Source organism: Cupressus sempervirens, chromosome 7, assembly GCF_028749045.1.
Source record: "Cupressus sempervirens isolate cs-2001-9-10 chromosome 7, ASM2874904v1, whole genome shotgun sequence".
Lineage (NCBI taxonomy): Eukaryota > Viridiplantae > Streptophyta > Pinopsida > Cupressales > Cupressaceae > Cupressus > Cupressus sempervirens.
Window position 1 is genome coordinate 750,738,790 of NC_143124.1, and position 16,258 is coordinate 750,755,047.

The window sequence follows — 16,258 nt, forward strand, 5'->3', positions numbered from 1 at the left end:
TTCATCTAGAATAAAATAAACTTGTACAAATATATACAAATATTAAATGTTGATATCAACTACATTGAAACAACACTTTAACTCCAATAAAAGAAGATTACAAATCAGATTGATTCAAATTGAAAACCATAGTAAGCCCTTATGAACTTTTTCCCATTTTTTATGATAAATTATATAAATTCCACAAAATTGACATCTGATTGAATTTTATTAACTAACAATTGATGGCTTAGATAGAATATAATTATTTCTAAAGAATGTTAGAATTCTTGAATGGCCTTTGCCAAAAACTCTAAAACAAATAAGATTCACTCAATGCTAGTTGTTTCCATAATAAAAATGGTCCCCAACCTTTTTTGTTAACTTTTTTTTTAACATCTTGTCTCTGTGATTTCATATTTCTCAATAAGTCATCCCCTATTATCAAAAGTTCCTCTATATAATGATACACTCTTTTAAGATACAAGAATGTATTATAGTTGTTATATGTATCTTTTTTAAAAAAAATCTATGAGAGACCAAAGTTAAGATTAACTATTATTATGTGTGATAGATAAGATAAGATAAATTTATTAATGTCCAACAGGAGACCAACAAGGGTCTATGGAACTAAAAACTTACAAAATAAGAAGCAAAGAACCAAAAAACCACTAATCAGTGGTCAAGAAGGAAAACTAAAGAGAAAAAAAACTAGATACAAGATGTAGACTAAGGGTTCTTCCTAGGTTGGAAGAATTCCAGCACTAAAGGATATGGACCCAGGTGAGGGAGAGCATGTAGTCATCTTTGAGATTGGTTGGTAGGCTAATGTTGTTGAAGATGAAGATGAAGATAAGCCTTACAAGGCCACATGGATCTGCAGTGAATAGTGGTGGAGGTATATGAAGGCCACTTTACACCCCACCTAGAGGGAAAGGGTGAGAAGAAGTTTGTAATGAGATTCTTTATAGCTTGCTTCAGGGGGAATGGAAGCTATGGGGTGTGATCATGAAGCCGCATTGCCTCCTAGAGATAAAGTTCCAAACATCTATGATCTACGTAGCTAAAGAAGGAGGTCAATGAGTTACAATCTCTAAATAAATAATGAAATCTCCCTCTGATATTGTAATAAATAGGGCAATGAAAAATGAAGTGTAACTCAGTGATGACCAATGTGCATAGCCTACAAATATGGTCATATTTATCAATGTGGTGGTCTATCTAGGCCCATAGAGAGTGGGAACCAACCCTGAAAGATCCTAGCATGAACTAAAGAGCATGACACCAATTATGAGATAAATATCTGGGTCAAGCAATAATCCCATCTTGCATGTCCAGGAAGTTCTCAACATAGAAATCCATCCTCAGACTTAACCTCCTAGGTGGGTCAGATCAAGTCGTAATGAGGTACTATCTATAGATGTCAAGTATGAACTAATCATTCAACTCTTTTCTAGAAGGGAGAAGATGAGTAGGAGAGTCTAACAATAATCGAAGGGGGGCAAGCAATCAATGTCTATCCTAATGGAGCTTAGAAGGGATGTGGCCTAGGTATACTAGCAGTGGACTCTCATAGAGGTGTGAGATCTAGCAAGCGCAACTAAGGAGTAGTATACAAGGTAAGAATATCTATCCTAGCCATATGTGGAGTTTATAAAGCAATGACTATAGTGGAGAAACCATATCAGGTCAAAAATAGCCCCCAACCTAAAGGGATGAGTTCCAAATTGGGCCAAAATGATACTATGGGAGATGGAGAGATTACATCTGATAATTCACCAAAGGAAGAAAGTCTCAATATTCTTAATGGAGGCCCAATCCAAATAAAGAAATGATGGTCCCCAAATAACCAAACCATACAGAACAATAGGTCTAACCAGAGAGTCCAAGAGGGATAGCTTGGACAAGGTGTCCTAGAAATGGTGTCTGAAGCACTGTCTACCAATCATGGCAAGGGAACCCATCCCTTTATTGATCCTAGGTTGAATGGAAGTGATGAGGCTAATTATTGCCTCTATTTTATGATAGTTTTAAACACTCTATTTTACTTCCACCAAGACATTTGCGAACTCATGTTTACTTGAGCTGATGATTAACCTATGGATAGATAGTATGTTACATTTTTCCAATATTGTATATAATATAGTATTTCCTATAACCATCAGAATGTGTGTTCCCATATTTGAATTTAATTTGATAGTGATTATTTGCAAATATCTCTACATAATAACTAACTTGTTAGCAAAGGGAGCTGAAGATGGTGGAAAGCATTCAAAGGGAAACGTTGAAAAAAGCCAATAGCATTTAAGGAGAAAAGATGTTAAGCTATAGTAGAAAGAGTCATAATGGTACCAAGGGACATGACTTCTAATATGGAGGAGCTATGAAGAACTGTTATATTTCTTTGCATTTATTATTGTGACAAAGTGGTTGTCCAAACTTTATTATTCCTTCCTTGAGCTATTATCTTTTCTTCCTTTTTCTCTAGTAGATTTAAAGTTAATTTTTTTTCCTTTTATGTTTTAGAATAACCATCGATCTTCTATTTATAGAGATCAAATCAATAGTGTTAGGAAGTTAGAAGAAAATTTATGACAAAAAATTGTTGATTCTTGTAGTGAGTTGTTTTCTATAGTTCTATGTATTTTTCTCATGTAATGAATTTTTGGAAGATAATGAAATAGCTCCTAGTTTACATTTTGTGTTAGTATATTAGTAGAAGCCAACCAAGCGGGCCCACTTGGGAGGTGGATTAGATTAGAGTAGTATAGATTTATTTTCAAGAATCTTTAGTATTGTAGGTAGAAGTTAAAAGTTCCTTCCTATAGCATCATACTTTGTGAGTGTTCCTGCAGCATTTGTAAGAATAATTATAGTAGATGAACCGAGTTGGAATATATCTTGGTATTTAATTGCATTTCCAGTATTCATTTTAGTAAATTTTTAGGTGTGTTAGTTTCCTATCGCACTATTGTAGGTTCTTTCATTATGTTTTCCTTTTCTACACATAAGAATAATGACTCATTAAGAAACCTAGTGCACATATTGTGCTAACCATTTCAAGTATATGTCCCTAGGTTGATAAAATTAAATGCACCTCATGGTGGGGAAAAATAGTCCTTAGATTGAATACACTATTCCTAAGTATGGCCTTTGGCATGATTATTATACACCTATTGTGAGGCAAACCATTTTTGGGAATGTTGCTAGGGATGGTGTCAAGCTAGGAGCATTCTTGAGTCATATTTCTTAGTATAGTTTTTTTAATAAATTTGTAGTTTTAAAGCTTTCTTCACTAGTGTGAAGAATTCAATTGCATGCATCGAAGAGGAAGACGATGAGATGAATATGGAAGATTTCTTCCATGGGAGTCTGTTAATTTGAACAAATAAATTGAAGAAGAAGAAGTTGAGCTGCCTTTTGAAGATGCAAGCCCTATTTTTCCTATGGAATCATCCTCAAGAGCAGAACCTATAGATATGAAGTGTCTTCAACCTTTTGCTGAAATTTTGGCTAGTTTACTTGATAATACTGCTCTAAATCCACTAGTTGTTAATAATATAGTACCCAATGTTCATTTTCAACAAAAACCTCATAATTCAATACCTCCAGTAATGGTAGAATATACTTTTCCATTTCCTCTCCCAAGCCTCATAAATACTGATAATCTCAAGAATATACCTACAACTTCTCTTCCAAAGTTCTATGGCCTTGGAAGTGAAGACCCTAATACTTTCTTGTTTGAATTATACATACTCTGTCATAGTTTTGACTACAAAATTGATGCCCATAAGCTCAAATTATTTCCAGCAACATTGAAAGAGTTAGCTTTACAATGGTTCATGGGCTTAGGAGCCAATGTAGCAGGAATTTGGGATGAAATGCAAACTCTATTTTTGGATAAATATGAAGAGTATTACAAAGCATCTGGTTCAAGAGGAGATGATGTCTTCTTGATATCACAAAAGGAGGAAGAAACATTGGAAGACTATGTTTCACATTTCTTGAATACACTACAGAAGAATCCTTAGAATGTGTTGTCGAAAGATTATCAAAAGCTAGTCTTTTTGAGAGGTGCGAATGATAATTGTCTAGAAATAGTAGACCTAATGGCTAGTGGTGATGTATACCAAGCTTCCTAGGATGACCTCAAGAAAATTTTTCAAAACAATTCAAGGTCAACTATGAAGAAAGGTCAAGGACCTCGTTCCATAGTCACTAAAGGAATTAGTCAGGGTATTTCAAAGCTCGAGATATCTAACCTATTGCTAGGTTTCAAGCAGGACATCATAAATGATGTCCCTACACATCTCAACACAATGAATGCAAAGAAGAAGCATGCAGAAGCTAAATTACAACTAGCTGAATACTGCCCTTATTTTTAGAAGCAAAAGAAGGATTGCCAATGCAAACTAGTTGCCAACATGGAAAACCAACATCTTCCAACAGAGTACATCAAGATAGATGGAGATGATGAGAAAGTATCCTTTTTTGCTCAATGCCAACCATGGGCCCAATGTCAAGGTATGCCTTAGGACCCTTTGCAAAATCCAAATTTATATGATAATCAATGACAAAACCGTAACCAATGGAAAAATTGTAATCTCCAAGGCCCCCCACAATATAATCAACCTAATTCGAGTAATGCTTGGAAAAATTATCTGCAATAGTGCCAATGGCCTTAGAACTCCCAACCATCCTAGCCCAGCCAACAAAACTAATGGCAAAACTAGTAGAACCAATGGCAACCATCCCAGGGGAATTGGTAGTCTACAAACCAATGGAGGGGAGCTCAACAATGGGCTAACCAAAATACTAGTACTCCACAATTACCACCCCTAGCCCAACAACATGCACTTATGCAACAACATGCACTTATGCCACCACCTATGAATCTTGGACCTCAAAAGTAGACACAATTACCTGCACAACCTTAGCCAAATCCAAATAACTAGTATCTACAACAACCCATGTGTATTGTTGATGCTCAAAATATCCTACTTATGCTTTGAATGTTGTAAATATACATCTGAGATCTGGTATAACTTTACTAGCACCTAAATTGCCTCTTATAATTGAAATACTAGATACTCTTGTAGGATCAGAATCTCCAATTTTTAAAGAGGTTGACCCAACCAATGTCACTATCTTAGCCCAAGTTTAGCCAACGGTAGAACCTCCTTTTCTAGAGAAGCTTGTACAAAGTAAACCTGTATAAACATAGGAACAATCTTTTAATATTGTTGATCAATTGAAGAACATGCATGTCCAAATACCCCTATTCCAAGCTATTAAAGATGTTCCTATCTATGGAAAAGCCATTAGAGAAGCCTACCTAAAAAAGACTAGGAGGAAGAAAAAGGACTTAACTATAGTCCATGTTGTGGGACAATTGGCTGACATTATGTCAAGAAAATTAGTCACTCCAAAATATTTCGATCTAGGTATACCAGTTGTGAATGTGAGTATAAATGGTTAGTCTATTAAAAATTCTTTAATAGATCTTGGTGCTACTATAAATGTCATGACTAAGGATACTATGAAGAACTTGAAAATAGAAGGATTAAGGGCTACTCCAAAAATTCTACAACTTGCAGATAGTTCTACTATCACTTCTGATGGGATGATAGAAAACATAGCTGTAACCTTAGACTCTCTAGAGTATCCTATAGATTTCATGATCCTGTCTCCCAAAGTTAATTTATCTAGTTATCCTGTCATCTTAGGACAACCATGGTTAGCTACAGATGATGCAAATATAAGTTGTAGATCAGGAAATATGACCATATCAAATGGTCAAGAAACAAAGAAATTTGATTTGTATCCTGTAGCACAACCATTACTAGATTTAAGCACATCTATCTAACCAAATTTAGGGGATGAAGAAGAAGAATTAAACTCTATAGCATAGCTTATGATGTTACATAGACAATCCTTTCTAAAGCTGCAGGAATAGGATTCAGTACTTTAGAGTATTCTTACTAACAGTTGTGTGGTAGAAAAAGATGTATCTAAAAGTTTGGTGTTAGAATTAACCACATATGAGGAATGTGATGAGAATTGTACTTTTCTCAAAGAACCAAACATTCTTCATCAAATTTTACCATGTGAATTAGATACAAGTCCAATTTCTGAAGCTGCTATGATAGAGTCTACCACTATTGTTGAGCTATCCAAAGGTCATAATCTTCATGTTAACCCCAAATTATCATCCACACAAATAGAAAGGATTTTGCATGGGATTATGGTGATATGAAAGGGTTGAGTCCTACATTATGCACTCATATAATATACATCAATGAATGGTGTCTACTGGTCTGTCAACCCCAAAGAAGGATAAATCTAAGCCTTAGAGAAATAGTTAAAACTGAATTGCAAAAGTTGCTTGATGTTGGTTTTATTTATCCTATATCCGATAGTAGATGGGTGTCACCCCTGGTCATAGTGCCCAAAAAGGGAGGGAAATGGCAGATTTGTGTAGATTATAGAGAATTGAACAAAGCCACCAAAAAGGATCACTTTCCTTTACCATTCATAGATCAAGTTCTAGACACTCTAGTTGGAAAGAAGTATTTCTCTTTTCTAGATGGGTATAGTGGTTATAATCATATCAGTATTGCTCCTAAAGACCAAGATAAAACCACATTCACATGCCCATAGGGAACTTTTTCATACTCTATTTTTCCATTTGGTCTATGTAATGCTCCTGCAACATTTCAACAAGTTGTTATTAGCATCTTTGCTGATATATCACATGATTGTATGAAAATATATATGGACGACTTCACAATATTTGGAGTCACCTTTGAAGTGTTGGAATTTAAAAATGGGAAGATTTACTTGTAGGAGGGGGGGTGAATCAAAAGTAACTAACTTTAACCTTTTAAAACTTTTAGCTGAGATCATTCACATGCATCTAACATATCTACTTAACATGAAAAATAAAGACATGCATGAAAATAGATAACACAAGATTTTGGTCACATAGAAACCCTCCAAAATAAGAAGGTAAAACTGGGGTGGGGATGACACCCACAAATTATTACTACAGAAATATGTAACTATTTAAGGTTACAAAGTTTAACCAGTTCCAATGGTCTGCCCTATGAAAGGCTTGCCCTATTAAAGGCTTTTCATTCTATTAAAAGTGACTTGGTTAAAGGATTTACAAACACTCACTTGGAATGTTACCTTGTTAAATGATTTAGCACCTTGTTTGAAGGCTTACAACATGGTTGTTAAACCAACCTATTTCTCCATAGGATTTTCATTCCTAATATAATGGCTAGAAAGTATTAGAATCTGATGACCTAATGACTTACAATCTTTAATTGTTGATTCCAGATCCTTGTTTTGCTCAATCTGATCTGATCATTCTTGATCTGATATGTCTTTGCTTGAAGTGTTGATTGTTTGTTCTTACCAACTAGATTTTGCAATGCTTCTATTTCTCTAAGTCCTTATACCTCTCTAAACTTCATTGGCATTCTCCCATAAACCTCTCTTACACTCACAAAAATTATGGAGTTTCATCCTCCTTTTAAAGGCTTCGAAGACCTAGGGTTAGGTATGAATCTACAATCAGTATCCATCCTTCTCTCCCACTCAAATATTTACACTTTTCTTATTGTTGCCTGCTTTCTCCATTTTTCTTATTGGCTGCATGCTGATTACATAGGGAATGTAAAATATTTTATCTTATCTTTAAGATCCTTTGAGATTCATCTTAAGTCAACTCAAAATTAGTTTACATCTGAGTTTATGAAGGCACAAAATCATATGTTGATTATGTGTTACTCAGCTATTACTGATTTCTGATGCTTGGCACATATAGGAATACTATCTTGCTTGACATCTATACTTTTCTCGGCACCTATAGTGACTTGGTATCACTTATCACTCGGCACTTGAATCTTGCTTGGCATCTATTGAATCTTTGGCTTGGCACACACTATAGCTCAACATCTATATTATACTCGACATCATCTTGGAAATTGGTTAAGTGTGTTGACACACAATTGTCAAAACCAATCTGAGACCAACAATCTCCCCCTTTGATATGATTGGAAAAACCACTTAACTAAACATTATGAATCTAATCTCTATAAGTATAATACACATCTTGTTTGACATATGTACAAAACTTCAAAGACTTGTTCAAAATTTTCTAGAAGACTATATATAACTTAAAAACTTGTAGCTCCCCCTGAGCTGATGTGCAATTTCTGTATCCAAAATTCCCTATGTTGGATTTGTCTCATGTAGTTGTTTCTAATACTCTTTACCTTTGGTTTGTCTACTTTGTTTCTACTCTGTGTGTACTCCCCTTTCACACACCTTCTTGCACTCTTTGTATCCTTTTGGTTGTATCTCCTTATTACTTCCACAAAATTTCAGAATTTTGATTATCTCCCCCTTTGGATATTTCTCCTTTAGGTCTCAATTATTATCTCCCCCAAATTATTATATCTCCCCCTTTTTGACACTTATGTCAAAGGGTTCTAAGAATGAATTGAATACTTAGCCAAAAAAAATTTATTTACCTCCATTATTATCTTTAGAGAAGCATCCCAATTGTCCAATTCTATTTCCAATGCTTTGAGCTGGATGGCTATCTCTATTGCAAGATGTACTAAGCCTTCTAATGTAGAAAGATTAGGATCTTTCTTTAAAACATTTTCTACATAGGCCACTTCTTTATGCAATACTTCTAGATGTGGGGTTTTTGCAGACTAAATCTATATTAATTTGGCCTTAATATTAGCCTCTTCTACTATTAATACGGCTAACTCCTTTTGAGTGTGAAGCATTGTGGTAAAATGCTTCTCACTTTGAGCTAGATCCTTAGGTAGTTGTGTGCTTGATATCTTAAGGTTCCTCTCCAAGCTCAATATTCTCTGGCTAGTCTCTTGTGTGAAATATGAAGAGTCACACAATTTGGAGTACAATGAGAATATGTTCTCAAGTACTATTTTCACCTTCTCTATCTTCTTAGCTAGATCAACCTGTGATAGTGCTATTTCACTAGATATTTTCTCATTGAATTTCATTTGAAATTTTATCTCAGACCATTCCAATAATTTGACATTGGTATCAAGGTCTTCATTTTGTACCTGGTCCACTATGTTGGATAGTTGCTCCATGATGGGCTTTGTTTCATCAAGTACTGGTAGGCTAAATTCATCAAGGAAGATGTCTTTGATTTCTATTAGTGCTTGCCTCTGCCTATACTCATTCTTGAGTATCTCCTACTTCTTCGTCCTCTCCAGTGCCTATTCCATGTCATTGATCTATGTTAAGTTCATTGTTTTTTAGTCATAACTTGGTATGACTATCTCTTCATCAAGTACAGGGTCTCCATAGTGAATTACCCTTGCTACCTTGGTGGAGCTCTAGCTTGGTGCTGATATTTGCAATGGTGCTACATCAGTGCTTAGCTTCTTGGTAGGAGTCCCTGTAGTAGGAAAATTAACCAATGTCTGTATTGCCTCTTGCTCAATTTCTTTGGGAGTTTTCTCCTCTTCCTTTTCTTCTTCACTTCTTCCTTGATCAATTATGGTGGTTAGAGGAAGTGCACCTTGTCTCTATGTCTTTTTCCCTATCTACTCATTTGCTGACTCCTTGACAGTTGAAGTTATTATCACTGTGGAATCAACCTTAGTAGTTGTATCTTGTGCTACTTGCCCTTTTGGTTGATCACTTGTAGCTATAGGAGTTTGTGAAGGTGGTTCTTGTGTATTCATCTTCTCCGTAGTTATTGATGTAGGAGCATCCAGAGGTATAAGGGCAATCCTGTGTCACCCAAAAAAATGTACTTAGACTTAGTTTTTGTTTCATATGTTTTCATTTCTAGATACCCATTTGGGTCAAATAAAGGTTCCAACTCTCACAGTTCCACTATCAGTGTTCTAGGTTAGAGTATTTGAACACCTTGGGATATGTGTAAATGCCAAAAAAATAGGAGTATGTAATTGAGCCATCATTTTGGTGAACTAGAAGGTGAAATTTGGCTAGATGAATGTAATTGTGATTTAGAGCATTCAAGAAAAAGAATCAATTCAAAAGGCCCCATAGTTTGAAAGTTATCGCAGTTTTTCAGTTTCTAGAGACCTCCTAAGAATGCTTCAAAGTCAAGTTAGGGTCATCAAATGACCTTGAATAGGTTCAAAAAATGGGGGACAAGCCAAGCTTTTCCATAGGGCTATAGAGTGCTTTGAGAGCTTTCCAAAAATGTAAACAGTTGATCAATCGGAGCTACGATTCAAAAGTTATGCCTCCCAGAAGTTCGATTACCATTTTTGGATTCTTCTACTTTTGTGCTGACTTCTAATGTGACTTCTAGAGCCTTCTATTTGGTCAGTGGATGCCAACTAGCACTTTCTAGAATGTATTCCTAATACTTAACCCTTCGGGGTCTATTTAAGAACATTTCTAGCATTGTAAAAGGTAGTTTAGAGTGGAGTTTGAGAGAAGGTACTGGGAGAAGAATTTATCTCTAGATTTATGCTATTGTAAGCCCATAGGGCATGTTTTGGAGTCAATTTCTCTGCACTAAGTGTAGTAGCATATTTTTATAGTTAATAAAATTTTCCCTTTCCTATTGTGTCCATTATGTGCTTGGGTTGTGTCTCCATAAAGTGGTATCAGAGCGTACCTTCATTAGTTATTTTAGCTATAGCCTTTTGTAACTCTTCTACACTCACCAAAATAGGATTTGTACACAACTATGATTGCAAAGTTGTTTGGTGAAGGATCTTTTTGAGATCCTCTGCAATCAATGGATTAATGTTCTAACTTGAGGTGTTAGCAACATCCTTCACAGTAACTTTCTCTATAGATGTAGGTGGTGGCATTTGTGTGTCTTGGACACTCTGTTCTTGTTGTTGCTCTTCAGTTGTTTCCATATCACTTTTCTATATTTTCTCCTCTACTGTAACCTCTTCCTTCTCTTTCTCTCCTTCTTCCTCCTTTTCATTTTCCTCTTCCTCTTCACCATTATTCCTTCCCTCAAAGGGATCTTCTTGTCCTTCCTTGACAATAGTTTCCCCATAAATCAATTTTGACATTTGTGTGGACTTCTTTACAACACCCTCAATTTTATTCTATAGAATGTTGAAGGCTCTGTATTTTGGTGCAAATTTTCTCCCATATTTTTTACTGACCTTACTTATTTGACCTTTTGTAAAGTCAGGCATCACATGAGCCAATTTTGACTCCCTTATTTCCTTCTCCATGTTTATGCAGTAATGCCATTTATTTTCAACAATTGAACTTAGTTCCTTAGGCATAGAATTGTAAAGTTCAAGTGGAGTAGTCATGAACTTGGCTGTCATAGTGTAGATAGATTCTTCCATTATGTTCTTCTCTTCTCCACTCAACTTATTAAAATCAATATCTTTTAATCCTGATAGATCTACATTATCCCTAATATTATCACAAATATTTTCCAAGTTAGATTTGGTGGAGTGTCTTACCACTCTAAATTTCTCATTATTAGATTTTGTCTTCTCTTCATCTGACTCTGAGGGTGCAACATATTTTCTTCTTTTCTTTTCTGCTAGCCCTCCTTACTTTGTAGCTTTCTTCTCTTTTTCTTTGGCTACCTTTGTTGTAGCCCTTGTGTTTGCCCTTGTAATAGGCTTGGCTAGACTTAGCTTAGCGAGTTTCTTCTTCCCTTTGGGTTGTGTAGCAGGTTGTTTTTGCACCTTTCTCTTCTTAGGTTCTACCTTTGGTGCTTCCTACTTGACACCTTCTTCTTCCTCTGTATCCTCACCCATGCCTTGGGTCAGTGGTAATGGCTCTTGTCCTTGTTCTTCTTCATCATCATTAGCTTCTGCATCTTCTTCTTCTTCTATTGTACCTTCTCCAAATTTAGCTTTTAGCTTCTTCACAAGTTTGTCCTTTTTCTTCAATGTGGAAGCTATCTTTAACTCCATGTCTACTTTTGATCTTACCACATCATAAGTCCCAAAATGTGGTGCACTCTTGTCCACTTCTACTAGCAATGCAATCTAGTTGTAGATGCCTCATCTATATTAATCTCATATCCAAGAGGTCTGAGCCATCTAACCCTTGGTATGGCTACTTGAATATAGGTATTATCAATATCTACAAGAAAACATACATCATTTACATGTTTTTCTACTAGTGAAACAAGTATCCTCAATCTCTGTTTCATGGATTTCTTGAAATCCTCAAAATAACTTGTCATAAGAGTTTCAAAATTAACTCCCATTTGTTCAATATATTCATTCACTTGAGCTACTATGGACTTATTGGTTTTCCAGCTAACTTTACCAAAGGATGGAAATTCATTTTGTAAATAAAAAAATATACATATCAAAATTGCACCAAATTTGCATTGTGCTCCCTTAGTTCTCCTTCTCACTCCTATGTTTTCATTGATTTGTTGCAATTGCAATTTTGCAAGATCATAAGTATGATTCTTCTTAACTAATTTTGTAGCCAACATCCAGTGCAATGCAAGGTACTCTATTAAGTTCCCTAGATTGACAAAACTTGTGGGAAATAACCCTAATAGCAAAGTCAACAAGAGGATCTTGGATAGTATCAATAGTCATTCCTCTCTTGTTCCATTTGGCTCCTGTGTTCTTCTCAATTGCTTCCTTAGAGTCACTTTTGAGGGTCTTAAGATGATCTAGGGTTGGATTTCTTGTTACTTTGTGAATGATCCTCTTTGATATCTTGATTGGGCCATCTTTTAGCCATAAACTTCCATCATGAATCTTACTCAACACTATCCTAATCCATTTAGTTTTAAAGAGAATGGGGAATTCTAGGGCACGAGTCAAATCCTTCCTCTTAACTATTTGATACTCTTCCTTCAAAACTCTATTTTTACACAATCTATCATATGCTTCTCTCATTTCCATGTCTCAAATAGCACAAATCTTATAGTTATAACATCTCCTAACATCTTGGACCATAACTACCTTAGGAGGAATAAAAAATAGGGCTTTGATTGGGTCATTTTTGTATGCCACTTCAGGGATTGGCCAGAAATCAGGTTGTTTTACTTCATTTGGCACAAGTTGGACCCTAAATGACTCTTTCTCCTATGGTTTCCTAGAACTAGAGGCCATTTGTGTGATCTAGGGTTTAAATACGAAGAAAATAGCTCGACACTAGTATAAATACCTTTAATCAATGAAACAAAGCTAAATCTCTAGTTGAAATCAGCTCAAATGCTAGATTCTCTACTTTGAAATTATTTTTCACTCTTCTTCATTGTTGTTCTTTGTTCATAATGAAGAATAATGGTTAAAAATGTGATCATATAACCTTATTTTGCAGCATTTAATGCTTGGTGCACTTACAACTGTCCACTTAGCCTCTTAAGCATTTTAGCATTACTTGGCCTCCATTGTCTTTCAAACACTCGACATCCACTGAAGTATCCCTTACTCAGCTTCAACTAAAATTTCTCTTCACTCGACTTCTATTGCCAACTTGGTTGTAACTAATCATTTAGCTTCTACTGACTTTGGCAATCAACTTGGCATGCATTAGATCTTTACTCAGCATCTGAAGGCAACTTGATAACACTTATGAAATCTTGAAATTTTAACTTTGCATCTCTCTTCATGTTGATCTCTTCTTTTCATCTCTTACTTGTCTTGGAACTAATGTATGATAAAAATTTGTATATTAGTCCCACATACCTTCTTTTTCATAGTTGGATGAAGTGTGACCACTTGATCTATTAGGTGAAGTGATCCCTTCATTTTTTGTGATACTCCCATCTTTCTTCTTCCATGTCTTATTCATTTCTCCTCTAATGTGTTCAACATATACCTTCTCTTTTCCTTTGTTGAACTCTGATTTGGGTGCCTTTGACCTTGTTCAGAAATTCCTGCATATATGACCAATCTTCAAACAACTGAAGCATGTAGTTTGGCTGATCCATCTACTATAGTTTCCACTAAAATATGTTCTTATACAATTTTTAGGGATGTGTCCATATTCTTGATAGTAATGATAGCTATACCTAATGTTGTAGTCCTAATTGTAGTAATGTTCATAATTATTTCCCCTTGCTAGTTGATTAGGTGTCCACATAGGGTTTGATCTACACTCAAAAGCTCTATGTCCATACTTCTTGAAATTATAGTCATGACCTTCAAATCTTGCTATTCTGATAGTCCTAGTGCTATAGTCATATGCTTGATGTCCTTGCTTGTTGCACTTGTGATAGTGACCCATATTCTTAGGTTTGTCATGCTGATGGGATTTCTTTCTCCTGTACACATTAGAGGTATGTTCCTTTTTAATACAGAAATGACAAGTAGGTTTAGTGTTCTTACCTTTGTTACTTCTTTCTTTTGCTATCTTGGATGACTCTCCTTTTTTAGTCCTGGTGTATCCTAGTCCTAAAGTATCATTACTGGCTCTTGGTGATTTATTTAGTTGTTCAAAGTACTTGATGGCCTCATTTGGTTTGTTGAAGCTCTCAACAAGTTCCCTCTCTCTTTTCAAGTCATTTTACAATTGTTCATTTCGCATCTTCAGTGTGGAAATCTCAATATCTTTGACATTCAGTTCATGATGTGCATTCATCATCTGACTTAGGGTGTCTAGCTGCATGTTTGAAATTCTTGCAAGCTCAATTGACTTTTCTTCCAATCTATTAGCAAGGTTTCTCTTGTCATATTTTAGCATAGCCTTATCTTCAATAGCTCTTTTCTTCTGTTTAGTTACTTCACAAAGCATCATGGCTTGTGATTCTTGTTTAATCTTGAGAGTTCTGATCTCTTCTTCTTGAGCTCTATTCTTCTCCATTAGGGCTACTATTGCTGCATCAAACTCTTTGGAATCTCCATTTGCAAACAATCTTGAGGTGTCAATCTCCTTGTATTGTGTATCATTCTGAGCTATGGTAATCTCTCCTCTTCTCTTTAAAAATTTTCTTAGTTCTTCCCTAGCTTCTTCCAAAGTATGTAGAGTGAGTTGTATATCAATTACCTAGTTTTCTATGACCTTCCCAAGTTTTTAGACTTCCATTTCTAGATCATTTCTCCAAGCTTTAAGGCTCCTCCTTGTGAGAACCTTGCTCTAATACCAATTGTTAGAATTTACAAATGGGAAGATCTACTTCTTGGGGGGGGGGGGGGGGGGGGGGGGGGGGGGGTGAATCAGAAGTAACTAATGTTAACCTTTTAAAACTTTTAGCTGAGTTCATTGACATGCATCTAACATATCTACTTAACATGAAAAATAAAGACATGCATGAAAATAGATAAAGGTAAAATTGGGGTGAGGATAACACCCACAAATTATGACTGCAACAATATATAACTATTTAAGGTTACAAAGTTTGACCACTTCAAATGGTCTACCATGTAAAAGGCCTGCCCTATTAAAGGATTTTCACTCTATTAAAAGTGACCTGGTTAAAGGATTTACAAACACTCACTTGGAATGTTACCCTATTAAAGGATTTAGCACCTTGTTTAAAGGATTACAACATGGTTGTTAAACCAACCTATATCTCCATAGGATTTCATTCTTAATACAATGGCCATAAATTATTAGAATCTGATGACCTGATGACTTACAATCTTTAATTGTCGATTCCAGATCCTTGTTCTACTCAATCTGATCTGATCCTTCTTGATATGATATGTCTCTACTCAAAGTGCTGATGCTCTATTCTTACCAACTAGATTCTACAATGTTGCTCTTTCTCTAAGTCCTTATACCTCTTTGAACTTTGCTAGCATTCTCCCATAAACCTCTCTTACACTCAGAAAAATTATGCGGTTCCATCCTCCTTTTAAAGGCTTTGAAGACTGAAGGTTAGGTATGAATCTACAATTAGTATTTATCATTCTTTCTTGCTCAAATCTTTACACTTTTCTTATTGGTTGCATGCTGATTACATAGAGAATGTAAAAGATTTGATCTTATCTTTAAGATCCTTTAAGATTCATCTTAAGTTGGCTCAAAAATGGTTCTATATTACTATGTTACTTGGCTCTTATTGATTGTTGATGCTCGACACATATAGGAATTTTGTCTGACTTGGCATCTATACTTTGCTTGGCACCTATAGTGACTCGGCATCACTTATCACTCGACACTTGAATCTTTCTCAACACTTGAAGTTCACTCAACACCTGTTGAATCTTTGGCTTGGCACACATTGTAGCTCGACATCTATATTATACTTGGCATCATCTTGGAAATTGGTTAAGTGTGTTGACACTCAATTGTCAAAACCAATCTAAGACCAACATGAAGGTGTGGTAGTTGGTCATTT